The sequence below is a fragment of the Lampris incognitus genome, chromosome 11 (assembly GCF_029633865.1).
Source record: "Lampris incognitus isolate fLamInc1 chromosome 11, fLamInc1.hap2, whole genome shotgun sequence".
Taxonomy (NCBI): Eukaryota; Metazoa; Chordata; class Actinopteri; order Lampriformes; family Lampridae; genus Lampris; species Lampris incognitus.
In genome coordinates this window covers 45488404-45501870 of record NC_079221.1, presented here as the reverse complement: position 1 = coordinate 45501870, position 13467 = coordinate 45488404, and positions in this window count along the sequence as shown.

The window sequence follows — 13467 nt, the reverse complement described above, 5'->3', positions numbered from 1 at the left end:
CTGTACAATATCTGTATGTATATATATACTGTACAATATCTTACACATATCTGTATGTATGTATACTGTACAGTATCTCATGCATATCTGTATGTATATATACTGTACAATATCTTACGCATATCTGTATGTATATATACTGTACAGTATCTTATGCATATCTGTATGTATATATACGGTACGATATCTGTATGTATATACTGTACAATATCTTATGCATATCTGTATGTATATATACTGTACAATATCTCACGCATATCTGTATGTATATATATTGTACAGTATCTTATGTATATCTTTATGTATATGTACTGTACAGTATCCCAGCCTGTGCTTGTCTCTCATCACATTCAGCACAATAGCGCTGCACCAGGTGGAAGAGTAAGGTGGATATTTACTTGTGTATGTATATATACTGTACAGTATCTTATGCATATCTGTATGTGTATATACTGTACAATATATGTATGTATATATACTGTACAATATCTTACGCATATCTGTATGTATATACAATGTACAGTATCTTACGCATATATGTATGTATATATACTGTACAATATCTGTGTGTGTATGTATATATGTATATATATATATATATATATATATATATATATATATATATATATTGTACAATATCTTATGCATATCTGTATGTATATATACTGTACAATATCTTACGTATATCTGTATGTATATATACGGTACAATATCTTACGTATATCTGTATGTATATATACTGTACAGTATCTTATGCATATCTGTATGTATATATATACTCTACAATATCGCACGCATATCTGTATGTATATATATTGTACAGTATCTTATGTATATCTTTATGTATATGTACTGTACAGTATCTCGGCCTGTGCTTGTCTCTCATCACATTCAGCACAATAGGTGGAAGAGTAAGGTGGATATTTACTCGTATATTTTCGTCTTCCTTACGTGATGTACCGGCAACATGTCATTGCTGATCCGTCTGGAGGAAGTGATTACATGACCATATTAGAGAAGAAAGCAGAGAGAATCAAGTCTCCATACTCAGTAACCCCGTGTACTCTGATGGCCCTTATGTCTCAAATATAGAGTGGCAATTGATTCAGCACAGCAGTCTATATTTGTATTTATGCGGCAGACCCCCACATATGTACCCACCCCACCCCACCCCCTTCCCCAATAAAGTCAAAAGGAAAGAAAAATAGAACAGATAAAAGGACACAAGGTGACTGAAGTAAGCGTTTGTTCTCATTCGGTTCACAGAAACGGGTCTGGTATTCAGAAGTTCTGAAGCGTTCTGCAGCCCTGCACAGAGAAAGCCACGACGTGTGATTGCCGGGGGGGATCAAAAGTATCAAGAGCTTTGGGTCCATTTTCTTTCCTTAGTGACATAAACACCCACATACAAATTGGCATATGACTCTGGATGTATTCCAGCTCTCTGTTTCCATGCCAACTGAAGCTCCATTGCAACAAGCTCGTGGCTCCATCTCCCATGGCTTCAGACTATTGCCTTGACTACAGTATGCACCTTGAACGTCATGTGCCCTTGTTAGCACAAGAATCTGCACACAAATATCTTTTGAAAATATTTTTGAGCAATCTAAAGCCTCAGGTGCAGATAGCGCCCACGTCTGACAGCGTAGTCACCGCTTGACTCCATTCTTTGCTGGCGGAGAGAGTGGGCATATAAAGATCAGTTTCTGACGTAGTGCAACAGGCTCTCCTACCTGCTGCCAGCAGAGAGGCCCACCCTCCAACCCCATCCTACCACTATCCTATACCACACTCCAACCCCATCCTACCACCATCCTATACCATGCTCCAACCCCATCCTACCACCATCTTATACCACACTTCAACCCCATCCTACCACCATCCTATACCACACTCCAACCTCATCCTATACCACACTCCAACCTCATCCTACCACCATCCTATACCACACTCCAACCCCATCCTACCACCATCCTATACCACACTCAAACCTCATCCTATAACACACTCCAACTCCATCCTACCACTATCCTATACCACACTCCAACCCCATCCTACCACCATCCTATATCACACTTCAACCCATCCTACCACCATCCTATACCACGCTCCAACCCCATCCTACCACCATCCTATGCCACACTCCAACCCCATCCTACCACCTTCCTATACCACACTCCAACCCCATCCTACCACCATCCTATACCACACTCCAACCTCATCCTATACCACATTCCAACCTCATCCTACCACCATCCTATACCACACTCCAACCCCATCCTACCACCATCCTATACCACACTGAAACCTCATCCTATACCACACTCCAACCCCATCCTACCACCATCCTATACCACACTCCAACCTCATCCTATACCACACTCCAACCCCATCCTACCACCTTCCTATACCACACTCCAACCCCATCCTACCACCATCCTATACCACACTTCAACCCCCCTTCTACCACCATCCTATACCACACTCCAACCCCATCCCATTCTACCACCTTCCTATACCACGCTCCAACCCCATCCTACCACCATCCTATACCACACTCCAACCCCATCCAACCATCATCTTATACCACACTTCAACCCATCCTACCACCATCCTATACCACGCTCCAACCCCATCCTACCACCATCCTATACCACACTCCAACCCCATCCTACCACCATCCTATACCACGCTCCAACCCCATCCTACCACCATCCTATACCACACTCCAACCCCATCCTACCACCATCCTATACCACGCTCCAACCACATCCTACCACCATCCTATACCACCATCCCCACCAGACATTCAGACAAAACCTCACAATCCCCTTCATCAGTCAGTTTGCACATGTAGGGAATTTGACTGGGATGCCCATATGAAACGGGATTTAAGTAGGCAAAAAAATAAAATTTAGTGTATAATTGTTGTATTGTTTCAATTTGTTATTAAGCTGCAACACAACTACATTTGCAAAGCAAAGACAAGAAAAATGACAATGCAACACTATTAAAGCCACAACAGAATTTAAAACAAGCTCGAAAATATCAGCCCACAATAGCAGTAAGTCAAAATACAAAAAAATTTAGCCACAGCACAATGGAAACCCTTCCGCAGTGGAGGTGAGAGGCAGACTTGAATGCCCCCCTCAAATAATAACCTCTGACATAATCACACCTCCATTAATCACCCGTTCCAAAGCAGTCGTCTTTCTCTGTGGTCATTCACACAGGCAGGAGAGAGCACTGATCACACAACAAAAATCCACTCGTCACACTTTTCTCCTGCAGATACCAAGTACTAAAACTCTTGAGTATTTGTTGATAGCGAGTACAGCTCTGATCCCTTCCTTTTACTAAAAAAAAAAAATACAGATTAGGATATTGGTTTGAAGTCACAGGAGACAGGCATGGGCACAAGTCCATGAGTACTGGGATGGCATCCAGCGCTTTACCTGTGCCCCCGTCCACAGGGTCAGTGGTTGTGTCAGGAAGGCGTTATTATGAAACCCACTTCTTTTCTGGGCACTCTGCCTCTGATTGGCCAGTACTCGTACCCGTTTTCCGCCAACTCTGCCTCTCATTGGCTAGTACACGTCGCCTCCGTTGGTTAGGTTGGTTAAGGTTAGGGTGGGTTTAGGGATAGGCTTAGCCAATCAGAGATAGAGTAGGGGCGGGTCTTCCTAGTCTTGCCCAGAAAAGCAGTGGGATCCATAATAACGCGTCAGGGAGGGCATCCGATGTAACATTTTGCCAAATCAGTATGTGGATTGAAAGACCGGATCGGTCAAGGCGCCATACGGGATTGGCTGAGGCCCGGGTTAACAACGACCTTCGTTGGTGCTGTGCCCTCACAGGGTACCGACGGAAGCTGTAATATCCACTGTGGCAAGACCCCTGAGAGACAGGGGACAAGCTGAAAGAGGAGGAAGAAGAAGAAATGTATAGACACTCGGGACAGGCAGCTCAAGAAGTGTTTGTATAGACAGGAAATCAAAGCTGCTTTGCTCTCATTTTGTTACGTAGTTTACCGCTCGTGCCATTTTTAATCTCATAAACCGGCATGTCAATCATTTTCATGCAACAATTCAACCGCTCAAATTCTCCACTTTCAAAGTCCTCCCAGCAGGGTGCGCTGCTTGAGTCATGCTCAATTCTCTCTCTCTCTCTCTCTCTCTCTCTCTCTCTCTCTCTCTCTCTCTCTCTCTCTCTCTCTCTCACACACACACACACACACACACATTCACCAACACATACACATACACAAATGCACCACAAAGCCCTGCCATACCAGTCACAGTGCGGCTGTATGTGGAGTTCAGCCACAGAGGTCACACTGACCTTCACCACAAGAGAGACAATGAAAGAGATGGAGCGAAGGAGAGAGAGAGAGAGAGAGAGAGAGAGAGAGAGCGAGAGCGAGGACAGGGGTTGGTGAGGATGGGGCTCAGGAGGTGGTCTGGTCTCTGTTTCGATGACTGTTTTAAACTCCAGAAGCGCTCCCCATGGAGAACCGAGCTGCTGGGGCAGCCTGGAGGGTGTGTGTCTTTGACGAGGAGTTGTCTACTCTTTCACTGACAGGTAAAAGAGGGACAGGTGTTGTCTCTGGCGGCGGGGGACAGAGTCCTCATCCCTAACTAGAAGTTGGTCCTAGGAGGGCAGGGTTGTGTCACTGAACCCTGTCTTGTGTCGTCGTCATACTGCCGTCATTCACATTCTCTTCCGGTTACAAGGGAAGCCAGACACCCTGACCCCTGACCCCCCCCCCAACCGTAAAAAGCTGTTGTCACACCTGAACTTGAAATATTCTCTTCTCTTCTCTTCGGCCGGTGGCCAGAGAGTGAGCATTAGTGCGGAGTGTAGAGTGACTACAGCGGCTGCTGAGCATGCTGGGAGCCGGGCCTCGGTCTACGGCTGGTGCTATTGACTGCTGGTTAACCACTAGGCTTCTCTGAACTCTCCACGGACTGCAGCGCCAAGTGACGGATTGCCTCTGTGCACGATCCCCTATGCACCGCAGTCTACCCACAATGCCTGCCACACGCCGGAGAAGCCGCCGTCCACAACCCCCACAGCAGGACGCCGTGTCGATCATATGTCCGCCGCTCTTTTGTGTTTGCTTTTGCATTCATTAGTGCATTGTCTGTGTTTTGCTTTTACTCCATCTCTCTTTCTCCTTTTTAGTGTGTGTGTGTGTGTGTGTGTGTGGGTTCATTACCCGTGTCAGTGTATTGAACCCATTCATCCCGGCTCCCTCCCTCCCACAGGCTGCATGCTGCATCTCAATATGCCCACTAACAACCCCTCCATCTCTCTCTCTCTCTCGCTCTCTCTCTCTCTCTCTCTCTCTCTCTCTCTCTCTCTCTCTCTCTCTCTCTCTCTCTCTCTCTCTCTCTCTCTCTCTCTCTCTCTCTCTCTCTCTCTCTCTCGCTCTCTCTCTCTCTCTCTCTCACACACACACACACTGCCCCAGGCTGATCAATATTTCGCCAATATTTATTATCTGATGTGTGCCCCATGGTCCCCATGGTCAGTTTCTGTTAGATGGGACTGCTGGGATAGGCTCCAGCATCCCCGCGACCCTGAGAGAAGGAGAAGGATAATGGAGGAGGAGGAGGAGGAGGATTGTTGGTCTAAGCCCCTCCCCTAGCGTTGTGTGTGAATGGCACACCCCAGCAGGAAATAGGGATTGGGATCCAAAGGAGTTGAATGGCACACCCCAGCAGGAAATAGGGATTGGGATCCAAAGGAGTTGAATCAAGCGCAACTGGACTCGGTATATATCCGTGAAGACGTTTCGCCTCTGATCCAAGAGGCTTCCTCAGTTCGTGCCTTTCTGACTAGAACAAGAGGATAAATGCTGAGTCTCATCACCAGCCGGTCAGACTAGCTTGGTCTAGTCAGAAAGGCACGAACTGAGGAAGCCTCTTGGATGAGAGGCGAAACGTCTTCACGGATATATACCAAGTCCAGTTGCACTTGATTCAACTCCTTTGGATAACCACGACCTGGATGAATGAGAACATTCACAGACATGTTAGGGATTGGGATGTTACGTCATATCGATGCGACTCTGATAAGGCAGCCGCGCGTTGTACCTGCGCTGCGGTCTCCATTGTGACTATTTACACGGTTTCCTGCTCCAGCTGTAAGGTGCCTCTAGAAACACCCAGTCCGCTTATCACAACGTCCCATCTCTGCTACCACAAGCCCCAAGGAGCCCTCTGTCTTTGAGTCAGCTGACATTTTTTGCGCATCCGGTATTTTGTGTGTATGGCGGGTACCTCTTCTGTTTTGATCGATAAATGTCTTTTTGTTGTGAGCCTACTGCTCATTCCCATTGCAGAGATGGGTAGGCAGTCTACCCATCTCCAAGGCATGGTCAAGCCCTACACCCCCGCCCGACCACTTCGCTCTGCTGCCTCGGGACGCCTGGTTGCCCCGTCGCTCAGAGGCCCCTTGCTGCCGATCGACCCGGTCACGGTTCTGTTCTGTCCCGGCCCCGCAGTGGTGGAATGAACTCCCCACTGATGTCAGGACAGCGGAGTCGCTGCCCATCTTTCGGCGCAGGTTGAAAACTCACCTCTTCAAGAACTACTACCTTGTTACTTGTTCTTAGCACGTATTGTATTCACTCATTAAAAAAAAAAATCTCTTTCTTGCGCTTTTACTTTAGCACTGGTTTTGCTCTTAGATGCTTGTTTAGATGCACTTATGACCTCTGATGACTAGTAGTTCTCCTGGTTTCCTACGTTAAATGATGCACTTATTGTAAGTCGCTTTGGATAAAAGCGTCGGCTAAATGACTGTAATGTAATGTAATGTATGAACACAGGCGGCCCGCCCCATACGCTGAATATAAAATTGCATAGGGCCGAATCATTTTCTTTCTAAATAGAGTCTCTGGGAGACATAAAGCCGATCAATGGCTCTGACCAAGCACAGGGACGCCCCTCCTAAATGGACAGATCATGCCAAGCCAGTCAACATCTCTCTGACCCAGGGGGCGCCGTGTCCATCGTGTGGAGTTGGATGGATTTGATCAGCGCAGGTGCAGCAACTGTCCAATCAGTCGTTATATTTCTAAAGTACAGTAGCGAAATCGGGGGGGGGGGGGTAGTCGGGGAGACCGTCGCCACAGCCGGGACACGAACTCATGGCTCCCACACCGCAAGCGACAACGTTAACCAGTCGACTTAAGGGTCCGCCCCGTTAGTCAAGGGCCAACGTGTCTACTTATCCATGCACGTTACAGTACGATGATTGTGTAACCGGTTATTTTCTTGCCCGGTGCGGGATTCGATACGGGGTGTACTGCACCACAAGGCGACATCACTAACCGCTCGGCTAAGGGGTCAGACCCGTTAGCTAGGGGCTAACGTGTCTTATTAGTAGTTTACAGTCGTCACCCTCTCCCGGAAGCGCGCCCTCGCGCTTTGTTCTTCCCGCGCTCCGATCCGCACACTTCCGGATCCCGCCGCTACCACCAATGTAACCGGTTATTTTCTTGCCCGGTGCGGGATTCGATACGGGGGGTACAGCACCGCAAGGCGACATCACTAACCGCTCGGCTAAAGGGTTAGACCCGTTAGCTTGGGGCTAACGTGTCTTATTAGTAGTTTACAATTGTTTAAAAAAAAATGATGGAGACTCCAAAAGGTGCCATGCCATCATCCCGACAGCCCATTTTGTTCTGAAACCCCGATTGTCCGAAAAAATGACCCATTGGACTCAAAACCCGTTTGTCCAACAGCCTGTTAACCCGAAAACAAACGCCCATTGCTCTGAAGGCCCGTTGTTTCGGAAACACACACTCCCCCCCCCCCCCCCGAAGGTGTTAGTTCGGTGACTGCCGGTGTTACACCAACACTGTGATCTGGTACCCACAGCGCCCATTTCCTTTAGTTGGGAACAAAAATATTGGAACCTATTTTTCTGGACTTGCCTGTTAGTGATTTTAAGTTCCTGTTATAAGCTGTTGCCACAGTATATGCCTTGAGCTCTTATTTTGAAGGCTGAAGAGAGAGCGGAAGTGCTGCACGCAGCGTTGTTGCTGCGGAGTTCTGTTGGGGGGAAGAATCCAAATAAAGTGGTCCTCGTGTGAAAGCGGAACCTCCGTATTTGTTATTTTATAGTTTCATACAGTATAGGCCAGTGGTTCTCAACCTTTTTGGGGTCCTGGACCCCCTGCGTATTTTTTGATCTACCCTGAGGACCCCTCCACCTGATCTTGGGGGAGGGGGGGTTGCAATTTGATAGAAACAGTAGAAACTGCATTTTAAATTGCATTATAGCATTTATTCACTCTTTGGGGCAAAAATAAGAGCTTTCAGTTGTAACTTAGATATAGTTAACAAAACAGACTTCTTATGCAGTAACTTTCAGATATATATGTAACAAAACCGAATATGTATTCAGTAACTTTCAGATATATGTAACAACAGAATTTTTATGCAGTAACTTTTAACAATGCAAACGGAGCGAGATCTCTTATTAAAATACAATAAATTACACTTGTGAAACAGATGTAATTAGAGAAAAAAGTCCTGTTACCCTTTATAGTTTAGGTAGATAAAGGTCTCAGTCACATTTGAGTAAAATAATCCTATTTCTATAAATGTCATAGGATCTTTTTTTTAAAGATATTTTATTTTCACTGACCCCTTGCAATTACACCACGGACCAACCTGAGAAAAACTGGTATAGGCGACATCTACAAACCCTCGGTTACACTGGTGGCAGCGGTGGGATCCGGAAGTGTGCAGATCCTCAGAAGTCTCTCCGGAGCGCGGGAATAACAAAGCGCGAGGGCGCACTTCCGGGAGAGGGTGACGACTGTAAACTTCCAATAAGACACGTTAGCCCCTAGCTAACGGGTCCTTTAGCTAGGGGCTAATGTGTCGTATTAGTAGTTTACAATACGTTATATCTTTTCTACGTCGTTTTTGAATGTTACGCTCTGCCTAATCATGGGTGCTAATATAACAGAGATAAGAATTACGTGTTCTAAATGTGAAATTCGGGAAAATGCTCCCCCACGTTCAAACCTGGCATCTTTCACTTAGCGCCTCCTAGCGGTGGCGGTTGTCACGTGGCACTGTCCATCACGACGGCGACGGAGTTGGCGTGTTGTTGCTGTTGGAGCTCACTCCGAGTGTTTCAAAATCGCTAAAGGTGAAGTCCGGGTTACGGATACGCTTTTTTATTTTATTTTATTTTATTTTATTGCAGCGTTTCTTTTGTTAAACTTCGCCATAGATGAAACGTTCGCTCAAGCTAACGAGGCGTGTAATGGCTGCCATTGTTCTCCGCTAGCTAACGTGTTTCTCGGTGAATAGGGCTGCGGCTGAGCTGACAATATACGACCACAGCATCTGTTTATTTGGATTTTGCCGGGTATGTTTTGCTGAATATAATTTTTTTCTATGATGTTTATCTAGTTATATTGATTTCCTATTAATATAAAACGGGTTCGGGGAACTGTCACGCCGGGAGCGGGAACAGGGCCCAAATGCAGACAGCGGAGACAGGCGGGGCTAAAACACGTCAGGCGGTCATTATGGCTAACTACTAATAAGACACGTTAGCCTCCTAGCTAACGGGTCTGACCCTCTACTTTGGTACAGCACAGTTCGTATCGAATCCCGCACCGGGCAAGAAAATTAACCGGTTACAATAACTTGTTGAGAAAAAAAAAGACCTGCCGCTCCCTGAATTCCCCTAAAATCGCACGTATTTGCACTGAAATTAGTTTTAAATCAATCGCGCAAAAAAAGTTACGATAAGATCTACCCAAAACGACCATGGACGGTCGACGTGACCGTCTAGTAATTTGCGCGTGATCGTGCGCGTCATGTCACTATTTATGACGTGTTTTGGTCGCATCATTTCCCTCGCGAGGTTCATCGCTCGGTCCTAAAGGTTTTTTTTATATATATATATATTTATTGAACATTGTTCATATTCATGTACAGATTCTTGAAGAAAGTTCGTTATAAAACAAACATGGCAAATATACATTCCATCCAAGAATACATAGATATATCCAAAGTGCCAAAGGGAACAGTATGTAAATATTTCTATACAGTATATCCGGAAGTACATAGAGATTGAATGTCACATGACAAATATACGGTAATGTATTATGAAAATAAGGGTACAAACAATAATAAATTAAATACATGACATACACTAATTGAAAATAATAAAACATAGTCCATCATACAAGGGGGAATTAATAAGGATATCAGTCTTCTGATTCAGTGGGAAAATGTCTTAACACCTCATCGGTCCTAAAGGTAGAGCCTAGTTCCCATCGATGCAGAGAACGGAAATGGGAGTAGAGAACGGTCAACTGAGCATGCGCGAAATGCCTCTACCATGCCTCCACACGCCCCGCGTAGCATCCAGGCGCTAGGATTCTAGGAGGACCCACCCCTACTCTGCGTCTGATTAGCTAACTTTAACCCTAACCCCGCCCTAACCCTAACCTTAACCTACCCAAACAACGGAGGCAACGAGTACTTGCGCATGCTCATTTGACCGTTCTCTGCATCAATAGGAACTAGCCTCTACCCTGTCCTAAACCCCCCCCCCCAAATAAACAGCGTTCTCCAGTGTACCGCCGACGCGTTGCAGTATTTACAGGCGTTGGACAGCGGCCATTTTAAATTGTTTGAAAAATAGTATTTAAAGTTATTAAAATGTTAATGTTGGTGTCAGTTAGTTTCATAACAAACAGACTAACATATGTAATGCATTAATATCTCAATTGGGTATTTATCTTGACAGAATATAGAGTTTAAAAACCGGCGGTCATCGTGACCGTCCATGGTCGTTTTAGGTAGGAGTGAAATCCCTTAATAAAGCAAAGAAACGTAAATGCAGGCAGCAAGGAATGCTCGAGACAAGGCGTGAATACCCAGCTACCAAAAGTTAACACGGAAACCGACAATGAACCAGGGGGAATATATAACTGCTGGGGAGCCAATCGGGGAATGGGCAACAGGTAAGCAAAGCAGGGGCAGGAACAGAAACGGCAAGCCAATCAGGGAATGGGCAACAGGTGAGCAAAGCAGGGGCAGGAACAGAAATGGCAAGCCAATCAGGGAATGGGCAACAGGTGAGCAAAGCAGGGGCAGGAACAGAAATGGCAAGCCAATCAGGGAATGGGCAACAGGTGTGCGAAGCAGGAGCAGGAACAGAAACGGCAAGCCGATCAGGGAATGGCAACAGGTGAGCAAAGCAGGGGCAGGAACAGAAACGGCAAGCCAATCAGGGAATGGGCAACAAGTGTGCGAAGCAGGGGCAGGAACAGAAATGGCAAGCCAATCAGGGAATGGGCAACAGGTGAGCGAGGCAGGCGCAGGAACAGAAACGGCAAGCCAATCAGGGAATGGGCAACAGGTGCGCAAAACAGGGGCAGGAACAGAAACGGCAAGCCAATCAGGGAATGGGCAACAGGTGCGCAAAGCAGGGGCAGGAACAGAAACGGCAAGCCAATCAGGGAATGAGCAACAGGTGAGCAAAGCAGGCGCAGGAACAGAAATGGCAAGCCAATCAGGGAATGGGCAACAGGTGAGCAAAGCAGGCGCAGGAACAGAAACAGCAAGCCAATCAGGGAATGGGCAACAGGTGCGCAAAGCAGGGGCAGGAACAGAAACGGCAAGCCAATCAGGGAATGGGCAACAGGTGTGCGAAGCAGGGGCAGGAACAGAAATGGCAAGCCAATCAGGGAATGGGCAACAAGTGTGTGAAACAGGGCTAGGAACAGAAACGGCAAGCCAATCAGGGAATGGGCAACAGGTGAGCAAGGCAGGCGCAGGAACAGAACTGGCAAGCCAATCAGGGAATGGGCAACAGGTGAGCAAGGCAGGCGCAGGAACAGAAACGACAAGCCAATCAGGGAATGGGCAACAGGTGAGCAAAGCAGGGGCAGGAACAGAAACGGCAAGCCAATCAGGGAATGGGCAACAGGTGAGCAAGGCAGGCGCAGGAACAGAAATGGCAAGCCAATCAGGGTATGGGCAACAGGTGAGCAAAGCAGGGGCAGGAACAGAAACGGCAAGCCAATCAGGGAATGGGCAACAGGTGAGCAAGGCAGGCGCAGGAACAGAACTGGCAAGCCAATCAGGGAATGGGCAACAAATGAGCAAGGCAGGCGCAGGAATAGAAATGGCAAGCCAATCAGGGAATGGGCAACAGGTGTGCGAAGCAGGGGCAGGAACAGAAACGGCAAGCCAATCAGGGAATGGGCAACAGGTGAGCAAGGCAGGCGCAGGAACAGAACTGTCAAGACCGGTGAGCCTTCAAAATAAAACAAGAAACAAAACACAACCATGGCAGTGTGTCCCGTGGGTTCTTTATCGAGTCACTACGGCACGGGTGGCAACAATAATCTACTGTATCTAATTACACAAGGCCATTTCAGGACCGAGGTGAAAGCTGTTTAGAGAAACTGCTTTTAATGCTGGCATGTGAATCATTTATTGTGTTACTCTGTAGATATTACAATACATTTGATGATGATATTAGCGCCGTTGGGCTTAAAAGGCAGTGTGATTTGGCTGGGGGTATATTTTGAGTTCTGGCATTGGGCTGGTTTTGTCACACAGACCTGATAACTCTGGACACAGCACTACTTGCGACGCGTCGGTAGTTAAAGCTTGCAAATCCCCCTTGGCAGCTTCCTCATTCTCCTCGTCTTGTTAACCCAAACTAAAAATTGTGCTTCATTTTTAGTAACGTCTTTGTGATGCTTTTTAAACGCATCTGTCCCCGACTGACTATGGTAAGTTGTAAACTTAACTCGTACACTGTGCTCGTAAATTATTTTTTTCCGGTTCACACATATCTATTTTAGGGGCAAAATGTTACCCAGTTTCCCCTCGGGGATGAATAAAGTATTCTGACTCTGATTCTGACATGTGAGTGAAATACTCGCACTGTATAGCCCTGTCTATGATGACACCTTTTCTGTAAATGCACAAATTGAGAAAAGTAAAATACTAAAATAATCGCCCCCGGCCATGACCAATTAGTTGTGGAGGCCAATATTGACATTGCGATTAACATATGATTGTTAAAACTCAACTCAAAGGACAAAGATTTTGCTAAACAAAGTACCATTACAGGGAAAACACAAGAGTGGCTATAATTCATTACTTTCCACCTCTGCTCTCAACTCTTTTCTTCCTCCCCACCTCTCTCCTGTATGAGCCATTCGTGGTGTGCTCATTCCATTTTCTAGCCATCACTATCTCTAGCCAAGCAACTGGCCACATGAGTCCTCACAATGCACAAATCAATAGCTTTTCACCTGGGGCTGTCAATGACCTAGCCACTAAACACCCAAAAATACACATACACACTCTCTCTCAGTCTCTCTCTCTCTCTTACACACACACACACACACACACACAAACACACAGGTTGTATGTCAAAATGAAGGAAGCTACAGCAGGATTA